We start from the raw sequence: 20,485 nt of genomic DNA on the forward strand, positions 1-20,485 counted from the left end.
GTAATGGTTCATGAGTGAGCCATCAGAGCGGTTTCACACAGTTGTGTGTGCCAGGCCGTTACCTCAGTTTCATTGAGCCAGTGTAGAATTCACTTTTGATACGCGACAATTGTTTGAGTGTTTGGTTTTCTACAAAGGTAAGAACAGAGTGCACCGTTCCAGCGGCACTGCAATGCTAGGTCGATGCGTGGAGAGAAAGAGCAAGCTCCAAATTTCTGCCTCATGCCAAAAATCTGCTTAATATGTAGTCCTCATATAGAGGACATATCAGATATTAAACTGATAAGAACAGATACTACACTTGATCTTGGCCAAAGGCCGAGACGATAAGCCCCAAGTGTTGGATGTCACGCCAAACTCTTGGCACAAATCTCACTTGTTGTGGTACCCCGTTCGTAGTGTGTATAACAATGGCTGCTGCTTATCACCTCACCCAAGCTCTCCTTTGTGGCGCTTGATTTCAGCCTAGACAGCTCTTTGACTTTTCACAATTTCATAAGGCTCAACCATACAGCAAAGCCTGCCAAAAATATATTCAACTCATGTTTGTTCCTCTCACGAAGTCTTTAGTAAAGGCGAAAGACTTGTGCGTTATGAAGAAACCAGAGTCAGCATGGCCCTCTGTTGGGAGGCAGCAGAGGAGCCTCTCGGTCTGATCACCACCTTCACGGTAGGCCTCTCTTTGCTTTCCATGTCAGATCCAGTATGCAACATTCCCAACCCGCCCCCATCTCAACCAAAATTATACACGTCTTTATTACCTCCTGCCCTGACTACTGTGATTGGCTTTTAAGCCTGCCTAAGCAATACATCCTGAACCACTTACATTAGCTCCAAAATGCTGACTCTGGTTTCTCACCAAGTCTCCCAGAAGGTCTTGAGTGAAAGCAAGTTTCCATTCTTGACAACTTCTAACTCAGATTTGGAATCAGTTCAAGCTCATTGTGTTGTGCATGGTCACGTCACTAAGCAGTGAGCCATCAGGCGTTTCACACACTTGTGTGTCTGAGCCCGTTACCTCAGTTTCATTGAGCCAGTGTAGAATTCACTTTTGATACGCGACAATTGTTTGAGTGTTTGGTTTTCTACAAGGTAAGAACAGGTGCATCGTTCCCAGCTGCACTGCAATGCTAGGTCGATCGTGGAGAGAAGAGCAAGCTCCAAATTTCTGCCCCTCATGCCAAAAATCTGCTTAATATGTAGTCCTCATATAGAGGACATATCAGATATTAAACTGATAAGAACAGATACTACACTTGATCTTAGCCAAAGGCCGAGGCGATAAGCCCCAAGTGTTGGATGTCACGCCAAGCTCTTGGCACAAATCTCCTTGTTGTGGTACCCCGTTCGTAGGTGTGCATAACAATGGCTGCTGCTTATCACCTCCGCCCAAGCTCTCCTTTGTGGCTTGATTTCCTGACCTAGACAGCTCTTTGACTTTTCACAATTTCATAAGGCTCAGCCATACAGCAAAGCCTGCAAAAATATATTCAACTCATGTTTGTTCCTCTCCACGAGAGTCTTTAGTAAAGGGAAGACTTGTGCGTTATGAAGAGAACCAAGTCAGCATGGCCCTCTGTTGGAGGCAGCAGAGGGGCCTCTCGGTCTGATCACCACCTTCACGGTAGGCCTCTCTTTGCTTTCCGCATGTCAGATCCCAGTATGCAACAATTCCCAACCGCCCCATCTGCCAACAAAATTATACACGTCTTTATTACCTCCTGCCTGACTACTGTGATTGGCTTTTAAGCCTGCCTAAGCAATACATCCCTGAACCACTTACATTCGCTCCAAAATGCTGACTCTGGTTCTCACCAAGTCTCCCAGAAGGTCTTGAGTGAAAGCAAGTTTCCATTCTTGACAACGCTTCTAACTCAATTTGGAATCCAGTTCAAGCTCATTGTGACCCGTGCATGGTCACGTCACTAAGCAGTGAGCCATCAGAGCGGTTTCACACACTTGTGTGTGCCAGGCCGTTACCTCACTTTCATTGAGCCAGTGTAGAATTCACTTTTGATACGCGACAATTGTTTGAGTGTTTGGTTTTCTACAAGGTAAGAACAGAGTGCACCGTTCCCAATGGCACTGCAATGCTAGGTCGATGCGTGGAAGAAAGAGCAAGCTCAAATTTCTGCCCTCATGCCAAAAATCTGCTTAATATGTAGTCCTCATATAGAGGACACTTATCAGATATTAAACAGATAAGAACAGATACTACATGATCTTCCAAAAGGCCGAGGCGATAAGCCCCAAGTGTTGGATGTCACGCCAAGCTCTTGGCACAAATCTCACTTGTTGTGGTACCCGTTCGTAGGTGTGCATAACAATGGCTGCTGCTTATCACCTCCGCAAGCTCTCCTTTGTGGCGCTTGATTTCTGACCTAGACAGCTCTTTGACTTTTCCACAATTTCATAAGGCTCAGCCATACAATGAAGGCCTGCCAAAATATATTCAACTCATGTTTGTTCCTCTCCACGAGTCTTTAGTAAGGCGAAAGACTTGCGTTATGAAGAGAAACCAAGTCAGCATGGCCCTCTGTTGGAGAGCAGCAGAGGAGCCTCTCGGTCTGATCACCACCTTCACGGTAGGCCTCTCTTTGCTTTCCGCATGTCAGATCCCAGTATGCAACATTCCAACCTGCCCCCATCTGCCAACCAAATTATACCGTCTTTGTACCTCCTGCCCTAGCTACTGTGATTGGCTTTAAGCCTGCCTAAGCAATACATCCCTGAACCACTTACATTCGCTCAAAATGCTGACTCTGGTTTCTCACCAAGTCTCCCAGAAGGTCTTGAGGAAAGCAAGTTTCCATTCTTGACAAACGCTTCTAACTCAATTTGGAATCCAGTTCAAGCTCATTGTGACCCGTGCATGGTCACGTCACTAAGCAGTGAGCCATCAGAGCGGTTTCACACACTTGTGTGTGCCAGGCGTTACCTCCTTTCATTGAGCCAGTGTAGAATTCACTTTTGATACGCGACAATTGTTTGAGTGTTTGGTTTTCTAAAGGTAGAACAGAGTGCACCGTTCCCAGCGGCACTGCAATGCTAGGTCGATGCGTGGAGAGAAAGGAGCAACTCCAAATTTCTGCCCCTCATGCCAAAAATCTGCATATGTAGTCCTCATATAGAGGACATATCAGATATTAAACTGATAGAACAGATACTACCTTGATCTTAGCCAAAGGCAGCGATAAGCCCCAAGTGTTGGATGTCACGCCAAGCTCTTGGCACAAATCTCACTTGTTGTGGTACCCGTTCGTAGTGCATAACAATGGCTGCTGCTTATCACCTCCCCAAGCTCTCCTTTGTGGTGCTTGATTTCTGACCTAGACAGCTCTTTGACTTTCACAATTTCATAGCTCAGCCATACAGCAAAGCCTGCCAAAAATATATTCAACTCATGTTTGTTCCTCTCCACGGAAGTCTTTAGTAAAAAGCGCGAAAGACTTGTGCGTTATGAAGAAACCAGAGTCAGCATGGCCCTCTGTTGGAGGCAGCAGAGGAGCCTCTCGTCCTGATCACCACCTTCACAGTAGGCCTCTCTTTGCTTTCCGCATGTCAGATCCCAGTATGCAACATTCCCAACCCGCCCCCATCTGCCAACCAAGTTATACCGTCTTTATTACCTCCTGCCCTGACTACTGTGATTGGCTTTTAAGCCTGCCTAAGCAATACATCCCTGAACCACTTACATTCGCTCCAAAATGCTGACTCTGGTTTCTCAGAAGTCTCCCAGAAGGTCTTGAGTGAAAGCAGTTTCCATTCTTGACAAGTAACCTAACTCAATTTGGAATCAGTTCAAGCTCATTGTGACCCCGTGCATAGTCACGTCACTAAGCAGTGAGCCATCAGAGCGGTTTCACACACTTGTGTGTGCCGAGCAGATCCTCAGTTTCATTGAGCCAGTGTAGAATTCACTTTTGATACGCGACAATTGTTTGAGTGTTTGGTTTTCTACAAGGTAAGAACAGAGTGCACCGTTTGATGGCACTGCAATGCTAGGTCGATGCGTGGAGAGAAAGACAAGCTCAAATTTCTGCCCTCATGCCAAAAATCTGCAATATGTAGTCCTCATATAGAGGACATATATGATCTTAAACTGATAAGAACAGATTTTTTTTTTTTTATTACAAAACTTTCGTCAGTTAAATACAAATCAATACAAATCAAACATCACGTATGATCATCCTAATACAACCTTCATCCCCAAATGTGCCCTTACCGGTAGCGAATGTTACAAGTCCTACCCATTCCATGTTGCAAAACTAAAGGTGAAAAAAATAAAAACAGTCCAAAGAACTCCTTGTGCCTTCCCTCTCTTTTTCACCATATCCACCCAAACCCTCCTTTCCACCTCTCTAGGGCTGCATGTTTCCCCATCTCTCAATGTCCCTTTGATGTTCCCCTTTACATCTGCTTCCACCCTCCTCATTATCCCTTCCACCCACTGTCTTTATCTGTCTTTATCAGGTCTTGCCCGTGACAGATACTCCTCTTTGTTATCACTTATAATCTTCCATGTTAGGACATTAAAAGGACCATTCCCTGTGCCTAAACCTCTTTCAACCCTGGTCCAGGTCAGATAAATCCTGTGACTACCTGCCTAACCGTTCCCCACTTTACCCCATACTACCCTTGCCACTGGACAGTCCCACATGACATGCCTGACCGTTTCCTCCCTGAACAGGTTGTCCGGTACGCCGGGGATCTTGCCAACTATGCCGGTACATGGTTTCCCACTGGCAGGCATTTGTGCAGGCATAAGCAATTTAGGTCTTTGAGCCGTTGTCAAGCCCCGTGGCTGTATCCCCCTCAAATCTTTGGCGGGGTCCCCACCACTGGAGGTGCGACTACTCCCTAGCCAGACCTCTCTGTAGGGCTCTGTGATTTATTTTATGGCTGTGTCGGAGGCCTCAGGATGGGCGACACCTGGCTGCATGGTTGAAATGCCATGGCTGCTGCTCCTCCTGGGTGCCAAGTTGCTCAGACCATCAACCCCCTAGCTTGGTATGCGAAATAGAGGCCTCAGGAAGTAGCCTGAGGGTGCTCTATCAGCAAGGATAGTTCTCTGCACAAGGATGAAACAAAATGCAGTCCAGCTTCAGCGGGAGGTGTGGCACATCCTCCCTCCTGCTTCTATATCTGCCAGCATCGAAACCTCGCCACATATTCATATCTACCACCCCATAGGAATCCGAACACGGGCGCATGAGAGGTCTCCTCATGCTGACTGGCAGTGGGTATATGTATGCCAGATATAGGAGGGATGGCAGAACGTCTACCTTCAGTACAAGTACCTTCCCTATTAAAGTCAGGCACCTGCTCTTCCAGGCGCAAGCTTCTTCTGGACTGCTGAAATCGCCCGGTCCAGTTGATTGTGGCACTGTGGGCTGTCTCAAAGCTGACCCTAGTAATTTCAGTGGTCCTGTGCAGAGCGACAGCCCTCCATCGTCCATCCTTTCTTTCCAGCGCCCAAAGAACTTGCGAGGACTTGGCACTTTTGATTCAGTTGTGCTCAGACCCCGACCAAAATCTGGAAAATCTCAAAGATCGGATCAGGCGTGCATCACTGTCCAGCAGCAGTGTGGTGTCATCCATGCTGTGACAACTTGACCCGTGAGCCTCTGCTGCCGCCAGGAACCAGGAAACCTTTCACCCCTGGGTCAGCCCGAATGGCTGCCGCCAGAGCTCTATATAGAGGATGTAGAGCAGCGGTGAGTGGGCACCCCTGTCTTACCCCTGAGTGCACCCTGAAAACTTCCCCTAAGTGACCGTTGACTGACACTGTGCTCCCCACACCTGTGTATAGTATATGTAACCATCAAACAAACCCCTTGTTAAAGCCTAGCCTTTCCAATACCCTAAACATATAGCCCCAGTGAACCCTGTCAAAGGCCTTTGCCTGGTCGAGACCAACCACCATAAGTGGCAGGTGTCTGTCTTTCTTCAAGCGGCAGCGTCTCGTATGAGCTGGAGATTCCATCTCACGGCGCCCGCCACCCCCATGTTTGGTCCACATGGACCACGTGTGGAAAAGGGCTGTGCCTAGGCGATCGGCTAGGACCTTTGCCAGAAGCTTATAATCCACACACAGCATGGTCAGTGGCCGCCAGTTGCCGAGGTCGGTGCCGTCTCCCTTTTTAAACAGAGGAGATCACTCCTGTAGCCATAGTCCCTCCCATTACACCTGTGAGAAGTACTGCGGACAACACCTCCAACACTACCGGCCCGAATCTCCCAGAACTTGAGATAAAACTCCACAGCCAGTCCGTCGATGCCGGCACCTTCCGTGTTCATTTTACAGAGGGCACCCTCGAGCTCTTTGAGGGTGGCCGGGGCCTCCAACGCCTGCGCTATGTCCGACGGCACCTGCTTGGTCAGTAAGTCCAGGAAGTCCCCCTCCCCTACATCTACCTCTTTCTCCTGGAAGCTTGTGCGGTAGTGGTCAGTAGTGGCACTCACCATCTCACCTGCTTCCGACACCACCCTTCCCTGCATGTCCCTGATCCCGGTCTGTACCTGTCTTTTCCTGTCAGCCCGTATTGAGCCGAAAGCGGCGGACATGTCTCGTGCTTCTCCAGGAAACTTGGCGCGCCTGCAACAGGTAGGCCGGGCCCTGCCCTCAAGACCTCCTTAAGCTTTACTTTGGGGAAGTCACAAGCCCGCAGTTTGATTTACAGTGCTGCCGCAGTTTCCTTTCTTGTACTCGAGCTGAGGAGGCGCTGTGAAGCACACCCTCTTGGCCAACCTCACCTTCCTTTTACAGTACTTATCCAAAACATTTGTATCCGTTTCTTGGCTACTTCCCACCACTCCATCACCCCAGGACACATTGGTCTCAGTCCTAGAAAGGTTTTTGAAAAACAGTACGAAACCTTGTTTGAACTTGTCTTCCTCTAATACACTAATATTGGCGCCAGTACCCCGCTTGAAAACAGGCAGGCACGCGCACCTCAAACGCAGCCCATCATGGTCAGAGAAAGAACACAGGGAGCGTCGACCTGACACCAGACTCAAGAGACTTTTCTACAAACCGTGGTCAGGCGTCTAAGCGTTCTGGTGGGTTACGCCATGTGGGACCATCTACCAGTAGCCTGACCATCTCCCCCATCTACTCCCGTGTCTGGCCATCAGGTGGGAGATATAACTAGCTGGTGTCCCCCTTACCTAACTGCACATTGAAATCCCCCTACAATTACCTGCCTATTGGTGGCCAGGTGTGGCTCTACTAACTCAGACATTTCTCGTGATTTCCCTCTGAGTTTGTGGTCCATACACCACAAAAACCCTCAGCTTGCTTGTCCCCATGTGATGTCAGCACCATTATCTTGCCTTGAACAATTATGAAAACATCCTCCACCTAATCTCTTTAACACCAAACAAAATCCCGACACCTGTAAGGTGGACCCCCACACCTCAGATTGAGTCCCCTTTGGTCCACTCCCTTGAGAATTTTGCAACATCCCCCTTGTCCCGTAAATGAACCTCCTGCAATAAACAAATTTGGACATGCAGCTGGTCCACAAAATCATAAACAACCCTTCTTTTAACCGATCCTCATTCCTCTTACATTTAATGAAAGAATTTTAACTGCAGTCATTATAATTTGTATTTTTAAGTCTTCTGCAAACACCCCAAAAAAACTCCTACAGCAAGAAGAGGTCCTCACTGTCCATCTGTTCCCCCAGAAAAGGGCACTGGATTAGGCGATGTTGATGGCCTGTTGGGTCCCTCATATGCATCCTCCCCAAAGGGATGGTATATTGAGCAGGTCTGGAGGTAACTCAGCTCAACCCAAACCTCGGCGAGCAGATCACCTGGATCTCCTCCGGCTCTGCTCAGTAGCCTCTCCACCCTCCCCTAGCCCTGTGTTGCCCCCTTCCCGCTCCTGATGTCCTCCCTCCTCTGCAGCCCTTCTTTGCTGCCCTACCCCCCATCCATCCCACCATCAGCTCCCTTCTCTTGGTCCTGTCCCTCTGCCCCGTTGCCTTCCCCCTTTGATTTTTTACTATGGCCCCCCTCCTTACTCTCTCCGCTTCTAATTGTCTTCCCCGCTCAGCCTGCTGATCCTTTCCGTGCCCTTCTTGACCTTGGAGTTGGGTGGACCTGGGTTGATGGGAGGAAATCCCCCTGCGTTGTCACGGGGCACCTGGGTCGCTATCCCAAGTGGGCCTTCGGTTGTTCCTTTCTCCAGGGGCTTCCTCTGTTCCCCCTTAGAAAGATCGTTGCTGGCTCTGCCTGTATTGGTGTGCTTGAGCCATTCCCTGCAGGCACGGGTCCCATTCCTGGATCCTTGGCTTTTCCGGCTCTCCAGTGGACTTGGCCACTTCATGAAGGTCCTCCTTCGGCTAGGGCAGTTGCGGTACAGATGGCCCAGTCCCCACATCCATGACAGGCCTTGGGCCCGTGCAGTCTTGGCCTCATGGCCCCTTCAGCCACTGAGTGCGGCAGCAGGCTCGGGAACAGCCTGCCTCTGTGGCCAGACTGCCTGCAACGCCGACAGACGCTGGTTGCCGGGGTAAAACAGGTAACGGCGATCCCCACCAAGGCTGAAAAGGGGTGGATGCTTCAGTCCTCAGGACCTTCTGGGTCAGGTTCAGCAGCACCTGAAACTGCCTTCTTCTGTCCAGAATCCCTCGTGTCTTTAGATACCTAGGCACTAGTCACCACTTCTCCGTGCTGTCCCAAAAAAAGCAGCTAGTGCTCGGTCGGTGACAGAAGGGGTTGTAAGTGTGCACCGTGACCGTTCTGAAATTTGGTCTGTCCAGGTTCAGGATCTTGTAACCGGCCATGAATCTTTCCCAGCCTCCTTTCTACAGGCTTCCAGCCACTCTTGAATACACATCCTCACTTACCCAGTGTAGTGACGAGGCTTTCTGGCTGGTTCCACTGGATACAGTACACATCTTGACCTTCAGACTCAGTTGTTCCATGATGACCTTTTTGCAGAACCAGTCTCTCGACATCATAAGTTCCTCCACTGGTTCCACCTGGAGCGTATCGTGTACCTCACCCCAACCTTTGGGCTTGTCTGGTCCTTAGTCATCTTTGTGTCGATTGTGTTCCTTCTTTGTTAAGCTTTGTCTCCGTCTCTCAATCAATCTTAGCCAAAAGGCCGAGGCGATAAGCCCCAAGTGTTGGATGTCCTTGAAGCTCTTGCTTCAAATCTCACTTGTTGTGGTGCTACCCGTTCGTAGGTGTGCATAACAATGGCTGCTGCTTATCACCTCCGCCAGCTCTCCTTTGTGGTGCTTGATTTCTGACCTAGACAGCTCTTTGACTTTTCACAATTTCATAAGGCTCAGCCATACAGCAAAGCCTGCCAAAAATATTCAACTCATGTTTGTTCCTCTCCACGGAAGTCTTTAGTAAAGGCGAAAGACATGCGTTATGAAGAGAAACCAGAGTCAGCATGGCCCTCTGTTGGAGAGCAGCAGAGGAGCCTCTCGGTCACATCACCACCTTCACGGTAGGCCTCTCTTTGCTTTCCGCATGTCAGATCCCAGTATGCAACATTCCCAACCCACCCCCATCTGCCAGCCAAAATTATACACGTCTTTATTACCTCCTGCCCTGACTACTGTGATTGGCTTTTAAGCCTGCCTAAACAATACATCCCTGAACCACTTACATTCGCTCCAAAATGCTGACTCTGGTTTCTCACCAAGTCTCCCAGAAGGTCTTGAGTGAAAGCAAGTTTCCATTCTTGACAAACGCTTCTAACTCAATTTGGAATCAGTTCAAGCTCATTGTGACCCGTGCATGGTCACGTCACTAATCAGTGAGCCATCAGAGCGGGTTTCACACACTTGTGTGTGCCAGGCCGTTACCTCAGTTTCATTGAGCCAGTGTAGAATTCACTTTTGATACGACAATTGTTTGAGTGTTTGGTTTTCTACAAGGTAAGAACAGAGTGCACCGTTCCCAGCGGCACTGCAATGCTAGGTCGATGCGTGGAGAGAAAGAGCAAGCTCCAAATTTCTGCCCCTCATGCCAAAAATCTGCTTAATATGTAGTCCTCATATAGAGGACATATCAGATATTAAACTGATAAGAACAGATACTACACTTGATCTTGGCCAAAAGGCCGAGAAGCGATAAGCCCCAAGTGTTGGATGTCACGCCAAGCTCTTGGCACAAATCTCACTTGTTGGGTTACCGTTCGTAGGTGTGCATAACAATGGCTGCTGCTTATCACCTCACCCAAGCTCTCCTTTGTGGCGCTTGATTTCTGACCTAGACAGCTCTTTGACTTTTCACAATTTCATAAGGCTCAGCCCATGCATAGCAAAGCCTGCCAAAATATATTCAACTCATGTTTGTTCTCTCCAAGAAAAGTCTAGTAAAGGCGAAGGCATGCGTTATGAAGAGAAACCAGGTCAGCATGGCCCTCTGTTGGAGAGCAGCAGAAGCCTCTCGGTCTGATCACCACCTTCACGGTAGGCCTCTCTTTGCTTTCCGCATGTCAGATCCCAGTATGCAACATTCCCAACCCGCCCCATCTGCCAACCAAAATTATACGCGTCTTTATTACCTCCTGCCTGACTACTGTGATTGGCTTTTAAGCCTGCCTAAGCAATACATCCTGAACCACTTACATTCGCTCCAAAATGCTGACTCTGGTTTCTCACCAAGTCTCCCAGAAGGTCTTGAGTGAAAGCAAGTTTCCATTCTTGACAAAGCGCTTCTAACTCAATTTGGAATTCAGTTCAAGCTCATTGTGACCCCGTGCATGGTCACGTCACTGAGCAGTGAGCCATCAGGCGGTTTCACACACTTGTGTGTGCCAGGCCGTTACCTCAGTTTCATTGAGCCAGTGTAGAATTCACTTTTGATACGCGACAATTGTTTGAGTGTTTGGTTTTCTACAAGGTAAGAACAGAGTGCACCGTTCCCAGCGGCCCTGTGCTGCTAGGTCGATGCGTGGAGAGAAAGGAGCAAGCTCCAAATTTCCGCCCCTCATGCCAAAAATCTGCTTAATATGTAGTCCTCATATAGAGGACATATCAGATATTAAACTGATAAGAACAGATACTACACTTGATCTTAGCCAAAAGGCCGACGATAAGCCCCAAGTGTTGGATGTCACGCCAAGCTCTTGGCACAAATCTCACTTGTTGTGGTACCCCGTTCGTAGGTGTGCATAACAATGGCTGCTGCTTATCACCTCCTCCAAGCTCTCCTTTGTGGCGCGAGTTTCTGACCTAGACAGCTCTTTGACTTTTCACAATTTCATAAGGCTCAGCCATACAGCAAAGCCTGCCAAAAATATATTCAACTCATGTTTGTTCCTCTCCACGGAAGTCTTTAGTAAAGGCGAAAGACTTGTGCGTTATGAAGAGAAACCAGAGTCAGCATGGCCCTCTGTTGGAGAGCAGCAGAGGAGCCTCTCGGTCTGATTCACCACCTTCACGGTGAGCCTCTCTTTGCTTTCCATGTCAGATCCCAGTATGCAACATTCCCAACCCGCCCCCATCTGCCAACCAAAATTATACACGTCTTTATTACCTCCTGCCCTGACTACTGTGATTGGCTTTTAAGCCTGCCTAAGCAATACATCCCTGAACCACTTACATTCGCTCCAAAATGCTGACTCTGGTTTCTCACCAAGTCTCCCAGAAGGTCTTGAGTGAAAGCAAGTTTCCATTCTTGACAAACGCTTCTAACTCAATTTGGAATCCAGTTCAAGCTCATTGTGACCCGTGCATGGTCACGTCACTAAGCAGTGAGCCATCAGAGCGGTTTCACACACTTGTGTGTGCCAGGCCGTTACCTCAGTTTCATTGAGCCAGTGTAGAATTCACTTTTGATACGCAAGCGCAATTGTTTGAGTGTTTGGTTTTCTACAAGGTAAGAACAGAGTGCACCGTTCCCAGCGGCACTGCAATGCTAGGTCGATGCATGGAGAGAAAGGAGCAAGCTCCAAATTTCTGCCCCTCATGCCAAATCTGCTTAATATGTAGTCCTCATATAGAGGACATATCAGATATTAAACTGATAAGAACAGATACTACATTGATCTTAGCCAAAAGGCGGCGAAGATCCCCCCCAAGTGTTGGATGTCACGCAAACTCTTGGCACAAATCTCACTTGTTGTGGTACCCGTTCGTAGGTGTGCATAACAATGGCTGCTGCTTATCACCTCCGCCCAAGCTCTCCTTTGTGGCGCTTGATTTCTGACCTAGACAGCTCTTTGACTTTTCACAATTTCATAAATAATGAGCCAAAAAGCCTGCCAAAATATATTCAACTCATGTTTGTTCCTCTCCAGGAAGTCTTTAGTAAAGCGGAAGACATGCGTTATGAAGAGAAACCAGAGTCAGCATGGCCCTCTGTTGGAGAGCAGCAGAGGAGCCTCTCGGTCACGATCACCACCTTCACGGGCCTCTGGTCACAGTCACCACCTTCCAGGTAGGCCTCTCTTTGCTTTCCGCATGTGGATCCCAGTATGCAACATTCCCAACCCGCCCCATCTGCCAGCCAAATTATACACGTCTTTATTACACCTCCTGCCCTATTTCTGTGATTGGCTTTTAAGCCTGCACAAGCAACCTACATCCCTGAACCACTTACATTCGCTCCAAAATGCTGACTCTCTGGTTTCTCACCAAGTCTCCCAGAAAGTCTTAGTGAAAGCAAGTTTCATTCTTGGCTTAAAAGCTTTAACTCAATTTTGGGGATCAGTTCAAGCTCATTGTATTACGTGCAGGTGTCACGTCACTAAGCAGTGAGCCATCAAGGCGGTTCACCTTGCTGTGTGCTTTCAAATAGAATACCTCAGTTTCATTGAGCCGGTGTAAATTCACTTTTGATACGCGACAATTGTTTGAGTGTTTGGTTTTCTACAAGGTAGAACAAGTGCCTGGATTCCCAGCAGCACTGCAATGCCTAGGTCGATGCGTGGAGAGAAAGGAGCAAGCTCAAATTACTGCCCCTCATGCCAAAAATCACTTAATACTGTAGTCCTCATATGAGGACATATCAGATATTAAACTGATAAGGTGAATACTACCCTTTAGATCTTAGCCAAAGGCGAGGCGATAAGCCCAAGTGTTGGATATCCGCCAAGCTCACCCCAGCCTCAAATCTCACTTGTTGTGGCTACCCGTTCGTAGGTGTGCATAGCAATGGCTGCTGCTTATCACCTCTGCCAAGCTCTCCTTTGTGGCGCTTGGTTTCCTGACCTAGACAGCTCTTTGACTTTTCCACAATTTCATAGAAAGGCCTCAGCCAGCCTACAACAAAAGCCTGCCAAAAATATATTCAACTCTAACTGTTTGTTCCTCTCCCACGGAAGTCTTTAGTAAAGGCGAAGAACTTTTGTAATGCGTTATGAAGAAACCAGAGTCAGCATGGCCCTCTGTTGGAGGCAGCAGAGCCTCTCGGTCATGGTCACCACCTTCACCGTAGGCCTCTCTTTGCTTTCCCGCCTCTGTCAGATCCCATTTCCCAACAAAACCCCCAACCCTTTATCACCAGCCAAATTATACAAATCTTTATTGCATACTGCCCTGACTACTGTGATTGGCTTTTAAGCTGCCTAAGCAATACCTCCTGAACCACCCCATTCCTTAAATGCGCTCTGGTTTCTACCAAGTCCCAGGAAAGATCTTGAGGTGAAAGCAGTTTCCATTCTTGACAAACGCTTCTAACTTTCGTTTAAAGTCTAGTTCAGCTCATTGTGACCCCGTGCATAGTGCATCTATAAGCAGTGAGCCATCAAGCGGTTTTCACACACTTGTGTGTGCCAGGCTATTACTATCTAACCTTTCATTGACTAGATGTAGAATTCACTTTTGATCTGTGACAATTGTTTGAGTGTTTGGTTTCTACAAAGGTAAGAACAGAGTGCACCGTTCCCCGTGACACCATTTTAGAATCGATCGTGGAAGAAAGGAGCAAGCTCCAAATTTTATTGCCCCTCATGCCAAAATCTAGTAATATGTAGTCTCATATAGAGGGACATATCAGATATTAACTACAGTGCATAGAACAGATACTACACTTGATCTTGCATTCAAAAGGCCCGACGATAAACCCAAGTGTTGGATGTCACAGCCAAGCTCTTGGCAAAAATCTCACTTGTTGTACAGTACCCGTTCGTAGGTGTGCATAACAATGGCTGCTGCTATCCCCTCATCAGCTCTCTTGTGGCGCTTAGTTTCTGACCTATGAACAGCTCTTTTGACTTTCACATTTCTTCAGGCTCAACCACAGCCAGCCCCACCAAGCTCCTATTCAACTCATGTTGGTTCCTCTCCACGGAAGTCCTTTAGTAAAGTGAAAGACTTGTGGTTATGAAACCAGAGTCAGCATGGCCCTGTTGAGCAGCAGAGGAGCCTCTCCAGTCCTGATCACCACCTTCTACAGTGACCTCTGCTTTTACATGTCAGATCCCAGTATGCTTGTTCCCGACCGCCCCATCTGCCAACCAAATTATACACGTCTTTATTACCTCCTGCCCTGGCTTCCTGTGACTAGGCACCAGCCTGCCTAAACAATACATCCCTGAACCACCCATTAAGCCAAATGCAGCTCTGGTTTCTCACCAAAGTCTCCCAGAGGTCTTGAGTGAAAGCAAGTTTCCATTCTTGACAAACGCTGTCAATTTTGGAATCAGTTCAAGCTCGTGTGACCCGTGCATGGTCAAATCACTGTCGTGCTGTTATCAGGCTGGTTCACGCCTGTTCGACAGACACCACCTCGGTTTTCATTGAGCCAGTGTAAATTCACTTTTGATGCGACAATTGTTTGAGTGTTTGGTTTTCTACAAGTAAGAACAGAGTGCACCGTTCCCAGCAGCACTGCAATGTAGGTCAATGCGTGGAAGAAAGAGGCAAACAAATTACTGCCCTCATGCCAAAATCTGCTTAATATGTAGTCCTCATATAGAGGTTCATATAAATCAATAATAAATAAGAACAGATACTACATGATCTTAATATATGCAAGGCACGAAATGATAAGCCCAAATTTGGATGTCTGTAAACTCTTGGCACAAATCTCACTTGTTGTGGTACCCCGTTAGGCAGTTGTACATGCAATGGCTGCTGCTTATCACCTCCGCCCAAGCTCTCCTTTGTAGGCAGTTTCTGACCCTAGACAGCTCTTTGACTTTTCACAATTTCCATAAGGCTCAGCCAGCCTAGCAAAGCCTGCAAAAATATATTCAACTCATGTTTGTTCCTCTCCATGGAAGTCTTTGTAAGAATTTGAAAAGACTTAATGCGTTATGAAACCAGAGTCAGCATAGCCTCATTTTGAGCAGCAGAGGAGCCTCTACAGATCCACAGTCACCACCTTCACGGTGAGCCTCTCTTTGCTTTCCGCGTGTCAGATCCCAGTATGCAGCATTCCCAGCCGCCCCGTCTGCCAACCAAAATTATACACGTCTTTATTACCTCCTGCCTGACTACTGTGATTCGCTTTATTTATAAACATATCTATCCCCAGACCACTTACATTTCCTTAAAAATACGGCTCCTGTTTCTCATAAATCTCAGAAGTCTTAAAATTTGACCAGTTCAACTCTGACTAAACAACGCTGGCACTCAATTTAGATCGGATCAAACTCATTCATTCCCATGTGGTCATTCTAACGTAAGCCACGATCAGGCGGTTCACCGCATGTGTTGCGGGCTGATCTCTCAGTTCATTCGATGATGTGATTCCGCTGGAAATGAAGCGATGTTTAGTTGTTTGTGGTTCTGCAAGGTGGAAGCCAGAGTTTTCAGTTGTAGCAAACACTTTCTTTGATGCTAGTCGTTAAACATGGAGAAGAAGATAAACTCAATTCTTTACCTCATTTAAAATCTGCAACCATATAACTGGGTCACTCATTACAGGATATAATGGATGTTAAATAGTGAGTACAGATCTGTAACGATCTTGTAAAAGGCAGAAGCATTATTCAAGGATGGATGTCCACTTCAAACTCGAACTTTCAAATCCTTCTGTTGGCTGATTTTCAAATTCATTAGTTATTACTCATGTGACATAACGCATCTCATTGATCTCTATTGCAGCTGGTTCCATTGGGCGACTCGTTGTTTCACTGATTTCATAAAATCAATGACCTGTTAATTGCTAAATGTAATAACCATGTTTGTTCCTCTCATGATTTTCGTGGCGGGACGTCATTCACCGAAGAGGAAATAGGTCAACCATGGCCACTCTGTGGAGCAGCCTTGGAGGCCTCTAAGTCCTAGTCACCACCCATTGATTGTGAGCCTCACCTTTCATATAGATCCAAGTGTCTTGTTTGTTTACCCATCTTCCAACCAAATTCCACACATCTCTTTACCACATCTGTACTGATACCTGTGATTCAGCTTTGTTTACTACTAATATTATCTCCTGAATACTGCATTATCAAAAAGTCTGACTCTGGTTTCTCTTTAGTCTCAAGAGATCTGAGTATGGGTTTATCTTCAAACAACTGTGCTTCAACTCAGTTGAGTCAAGTCAAACTCTTGCAGCCCATTCCATAATTCATCACTGTAGTAACCTTCAGGCGGTTCCCCACCTTATGCTTTGTTGTTCCCTAGAGACTTTTAGTTAAATAGATGTAAATTCACTTTGATCAAACAGTTGTTTAGGATGTTTGGTTTCTACAAAGTTAAACAAAGTTTTCAGTTCCCAACAGCCTTTTCTCTGTTACTAGTTGATCATGTGGAGAAAAGGACAACTCCAAATTCTATTTATGTATAAAAGTCTGCTCTTGTAGTCTCTATAAGGTTCATCAGATCAGCTGTTAAGATAGATCTGTTGGATCTTAGTACAAAGGCAGGAAAGCGATGTCCCAGTTGTTTGGATCATCCATGAAACCACATTTAAATCTCAACTTGGTTTAGCCTCTGTGGTCTTGCATATGATAAACCACCTTCTCCTCAGCCATTTCTCTTTATTGCTTTACTCCAGTTCAAGCTCAGCGCAACTCTTGTTTCACATTCCATAATCAATACTTCACAATAAGCGTGCCATACAAATGCATTCATTACTTCATGAACATTCTCCAGATCGGATCTTTGGTAAGTGAAACATGATTATGAAAATATGATCAATAAACCCTCATTGGAGACAGCTGAAGACATCTGATCTGATCTGCCTTCTTGGTAGACTCACTGCTTTGCATGTCTCAGGTCAATGCAACTGTTCAATACTTCATCCACAACTGATTCACAAGTGTTTCTTTCCTGCCCTGCAGCCTTTGTGGGTTAGCTTTTTAGGCTGCTACCTAAACTCAGCTCCATCTGGACCACCTGCCCATTTAAACCAGATATGCTGGAAGCTCTGGACTCTACAGAATCCCCAGAGGTCTTGAGTGAAAACGGTTTCAGTTCTAATAAGCCTTCCAACTCTGTAGGTCATTGGTTCAGAGAATATTCGTTACGTGCGATGTCCTCGGTGAAATATCGGTTTACCTTGTGTGTTCAAGGCGTTCGTTTTCGACAATTGGTCTGGAATTCCATTTTTCATCCGCGTGAAATTGTTTGATGTTTGGTCTTCTGGCGCGGTAATTAAGTTCTCGTTCCAACGTACTAGGTGATCATTGGAAAAGACGGCTCGAATTACTTCCTATGCAGAATACAATACCAATGTAATTCTCATAGGGTTCTGGATGTTGACTGATCAGGTGATCTTTAACATGGGTCTTAACCTCAAGAAGGCCTTTACAGAAAGCGATATTAAGTATGTGTGGATCATCACACTGACTCTTGTTTCAAATCACTTGTTGTGGTATTACCCCAATTCATTAGTTAATGTTTACTGCATAACCTAATTAATATGCATATGTCACTCATTCAAACTCTCTGTTTGCCGGCTGGTTTCTCTGACACTGGACAATCTTTGAGCTTTTCCAGTTTAGATCATTGCCTATTTAATATATAAAAAATCATTAATCTTGTTACGACATCTCAGATGGTCTCTTTATTCAAGCGAAGAAGACGTGAACCTGAAGCCAGGTCAACACCAGCCCTGTTTGAACAGCGAGGACCTCGCTGATCACCGTAACTGCGGTGGGCTCTCTTTTCTGCTCATGTGGTTGGGCGTGCTCCCAACGTTATTCACATCATCACCGTCAAATTCACCACAATCTTTGACTGCTCTTTTTGTTCTGCGGTTGACTCATGCCTCATCTGATATCTAGACTCTACCGACCCAATACCGTGCTGCTGATGGACTACTGATCTCCCAGGATCTTGGGTGAAGTGAAGTTTCAATGTAACTTTGTCGTTGGAATCAGTTCAGCGCTCATTTATTGTGTTGCGCGATTAGTCTCTTTTTGTCGGTGAACCATCGGCGGTTCCACGTACAGCCTTATTCAAAAATGCATTATCTCGATTTCATTAAATACGTACCAGTTCTTTTTGTCCGACCGGTGTTTGAGTCTTTAACGGTTTTCAGGTGTTCGAATTGCGTTTCTACAGTTGCTTTCCTGAAATATATGGTCAGATAAGTGGAAAGGAGCAGCTCCAAATTCTACCCTGTGCAAAATCATGATATTAACGTGAGTCTCATTGAGACATCAGTCAATGGTGACTGGATCTTCTTTCCCGATCTTGTATAAAGGCTGAGGCGATGTGGCAGCCAGTGTTGGATCATCAGCTGTAACTCTTAACAATCTATGATATTGTGTTTATTCAGTGGTGTGCATGCTAATATTGTATTATCTTCCTTGACTCTATCGGCGTTATGGTTTGTTCAGGCCTGAAATCTTTGTTTACATTTGTAGAATAATGGCCTGCAATCAAATGCAAAGAATCTTTCAACAACTAACACATTCTCTCGCTGGGTCTTTTTGTGGCGAAAGCGCGATAGTTCTGAAGAAGCAGGTCGGCGCGTTTATCTGGTTCAGGAGTAATAGAGACGTCTGAGTCTGAGTCCACCTTGGTTGGGCACTCTTTGCTTTTTCATGTATACTAGGTCCAGTGTGCAGCCATTCTGCCATTATCTGTGACCAGAATTATGCCAGTGCCATTCATCTACCCCGATTATGGTGATTTAAACTTTAGCCACTAATAAACCTGGAACTCACCAGACAATAAGTATAGGCTCTGGTTCCCAAGTCAAGTCCAGGTGTGGTTTCATTCTGTGTGGCTTCTCTGCCTCATTGGGATCCAGTTAAATCATTTCATTCCCGTTGCTGTAGTCCGTCCTCATGATGGTGGTTCACCACTGTTGTTATTTCAACTGGTCCTCTTTCAGTGATAATGAGGTCCTTTTTGATGCGACCAATTGGGCAGTTGTTTTGGTTTCTAAGGTGTTAAGAATTAAATTTGTTTCAAGCGCTGTCCTGAATCGATGTGGAAAAAGATGACCAGTTACCCTCTTTACAAATCGCCCAATGTGTTCCTCATACTGGGGACCTATAGATCTTCATTGTTCGAGCAATCCTATGAATCTGTGTAAAAAGCGAAAAAAATATTCGATGTTTTGGATCGATATTATAAACTCTGCTTCAAATCATTATTTGCATTTCCATACGTGGTTGTTTTCCTAATAATGGCGCCTTCCAGCCCATCATCTTGAAATCTCCTTTGTGTGGTTTCATTTCAGAAGATATGTTTCAGGTTCAAGATAGTATACACAATAAACCTACAAATTCTCATTATTCAAACTCATGGCAGACCATCTCACGAGTCTTTAAAGTAAGTGCAGAAGAAGGCTGATGTTCTGAAGAGAAGCTCAGAGTCAGCGTGGCCTCTGTGTTTGGAGGCTTCAACGAGGACTCTCGGTCAATCTGCTAAATTTGACCTCTCTTTGTTTCCACGTGTGGTCAAATGTTGACATTCCAGCCGCCTTCTCCCCATGTCAAGTTACCACATATCCTGCCATCTGCCACTCAAGCTATTTCACGGTTGTTCAGCCTTTTTCAAGTAATCACGTCCTGAACCTTTGTGTTCAACAAAAAATGTCTTGTCTCGTTTACAAGTCTCGGGGTCTTGGTGGCAAGTTCCGATCTTGACTAACTCAATATTTGAAGATCAGTTCAAATCGTGCGCGGCGCCACGTTCATAGTTCCACGCGTCTTTGTCAGTGATTACATCAGTGGTTTCTTCCCCACTGTATTATCAGCCAATCCTCAAGTTTCATTGAAATAACGTATAAATTCTTTACGGTCGCGATATGATAATTATTCAGTGTTTGGTTTTCAGGTAAGACAAGTACGTTCCCAATGACACTGCAATGCTAGGTCGATGCGTGGAAAGGAGCAAGCTCCAAATTACTAACCTCATGCCAAAATCTGGCAATATGTAATTCCTCATATAGAGGACATATCAAATATTAAACTGATAGAACAGATACTACACTTGATCTTAGCCAAAGGCCGAGAAGCGATAAGCCCCAAGTGTTGGATGTCACGCCAAAGCTCTTTATTTCAATCACTGTTGTGGTACCGTTCGTAGGTGTGCATAACAGTATGGCTTATACTTATCACCTCGCCCAAGCTCTCCTTTGTGTAGCTTGATTTCCTGAC

The 20,485-nt window shown here is 46.3% G+C and overlaps 13 non-coding genes and 6 pseudogenes across 13 annotated transcripts; all 19 read right to left on the reverse strand.

Moving 5' to 3' along the window:
* Positions 1-143: 143 nt before the first annotated feature.
* On the reverse strand, positions 144-330 carry LOC124852749. The gene has a single exon (XR_007033172.1). It is a non-coding gene; the product is annotated as a U2 spliceosomal RNA (small nuclear RNA).
* Positions 331-503: 173 nt separating this feature from the next.
* On the reverse strand, positions 504-611 carry LOC124853989 (annotated as a pseudogene).
* A 486-nt stretch (positions 612-1,097) lies between these two features.
* Positions 1,098-1,285, reverse strand: LOC124852848. Its single transcript, XR_007033269.1, has one exon. It is a non-coding gene; the product is annotated as a U2 spliceosomal RNA (small nuclear RNA).
* A 171-nt stretch (positions 1,286-1,456) lies between these two features.
* LOC124854057 lies at positions 1,457-1,566 on the reverse strand. Its single transcript, XR_007034319.1, has one exon. It is a non-coding gene; the product is annotated as a U5 spliceosomal RNA (small nuclear RNA).
* A 494-nt stretch (positions 1,567-2,060) lies between these two features.
* On the reverse strand, positions 2,061-2,244 carry LOC124853034. Its single transcript, XR_007033439.1, has one exon. It is a non-coding gene; the product is annotated as a U2 spliceosomal RNA (small nuclear RNA).
* A 176-nt stretch (positions 2,245-2,420) lies between these two features.
* LOC124853977 lies at positions 2,421-2,526 on the reverse strand (annotated as a pseudogene).
* Positions 2,527-3,015: 489 nt separating this feature from the next.
* LOC124852995 lies at positions 3,016-3,197 on the reverse strand. Its single transcript, XR_007033408.1, has one exon. It is a non-coding gene; the product is annotated as a U2 spliceosomal RNA (small nuclear RNA).
* A 167-nt stretch (positions 3,198-3,364) lies between these two features.
* Positions 3,365-3,477, reverse strand: LOC124853812. Its single transcript, XR_007034150.1, has one exon. It is a non-coding gene; the product is annotated as a U5 spliceosomal RNA (small nuclear RNA).
* A 493-nt stretch (positions 3,478-3,970) lies between these two features.
* On the reverse strand, positions 3,971-4,142 carry LOC124853142 (annotated as a pseudogene).
* Positions 4,143-9,305: 5,163 nt separating this feature from the next.
* LOC124853825 lies at positions 9,306-9,413 on the reverse strand (annotated as a pseudogene).
* A 498-nt stretch (positions 9,414-9,911) lies between these two features.
* LOC124853843 lies at positions 9,912-10,102 on the reverse strand. The gene has a single exon (XR_007034176.1). It is a non-coding gene; the product is annotated as a U2 spliceosomal RNA (small nuclear RNA).
* A 779-nt stretch (positions 10,103-10,881) lies between these two features.
* LOC124852682 lies at positions 10,882-11,071 on the reverse strand. Its single transcript, XR_007033105.1, has one exon. It is a non-coding gene; the product is annotated as a U2 spliceosomal RNA (small nuclear RNA).
* A 174-nt stretch (positions 11,072-11,245) lies between these two features.
* Positions 11,246-11,357, reverse strand: LOC124853397. The gene has a single exon (XR_007033740.1). It is a non-coding gene; the product is annotated as a U5 spliceosomal RNA (small nuclear RNA).
* Positions 11,358-11,859: 502 nt separating this feature from the next.
* Positions 11,860-12,048, reverse strand: LOC124852850. Its single transcript, XR_007033271.1, has one exon. It is a non-coding gene; the product is annotated as a U2 spliceosomal RNA (small nuclear RNA).
* A 156-nt stretch (positions 12,049-12,204) lies between these two features.
* Positions 12,205-12,325, reverse strand: LOC124854055 (annotated as a pseudogene).
* A 531-nt stretch (positions 12,326-12,856) lies between these two features.
* Positions 12,857-13,047, reverse strand: LOC124853101. Its single transcript, XR_007033478.1, has one exon. It is a non-coding gene; the product is annotated as a U2 spliceosomal RNA (small nuclear RNA).
* A 187-nt stretch (positions 13,048-13,234) lies between these two features.
* On the reverse strand, positions 13,235-13,353 carry LOC124854074. The gene has a single exon (XR_007034326.1). It is a non-coding gene; the product is annotated as a U5 spliceosomal RNA (small nuclear RNA).
* Positions 13,354-14,782: 1,429 nt separating this feature from the next.
* LOC124853134 lies at positions 14,783-14,967 on the reverse strand. The gene has a single exon (XR_007033488.1). It is a non-coding gene; the product is annotated as a U2 spliceosomal RNA (small nuclear RNA).
* Positions 14,968-20,166: 5,199 nt separating this feature from the next.
* Positions 20,167-20,347, reverse strand: LOC124853031 (annotated as a pseudogene).
* Between the last annotated feature and the right edge of the window lie 138 nt (positions 20,348-20,485).

This window comes from Hippoglossus stenolepis, chromosome 10 (assembly GCF_022539355.2).
Source record: "Hippoglossus stenolepis isolate QCI-W04-F060 chromosome 10, HSTE1.2, whole genome shotgun sequence".
Lineage (NCBI taxonomy): Eukaryota > Metazoa > Chordata > Actinopteri > Pleuronectiformes > Pleuronectidae > Hippoglossus > Hippoglossus stenolepis.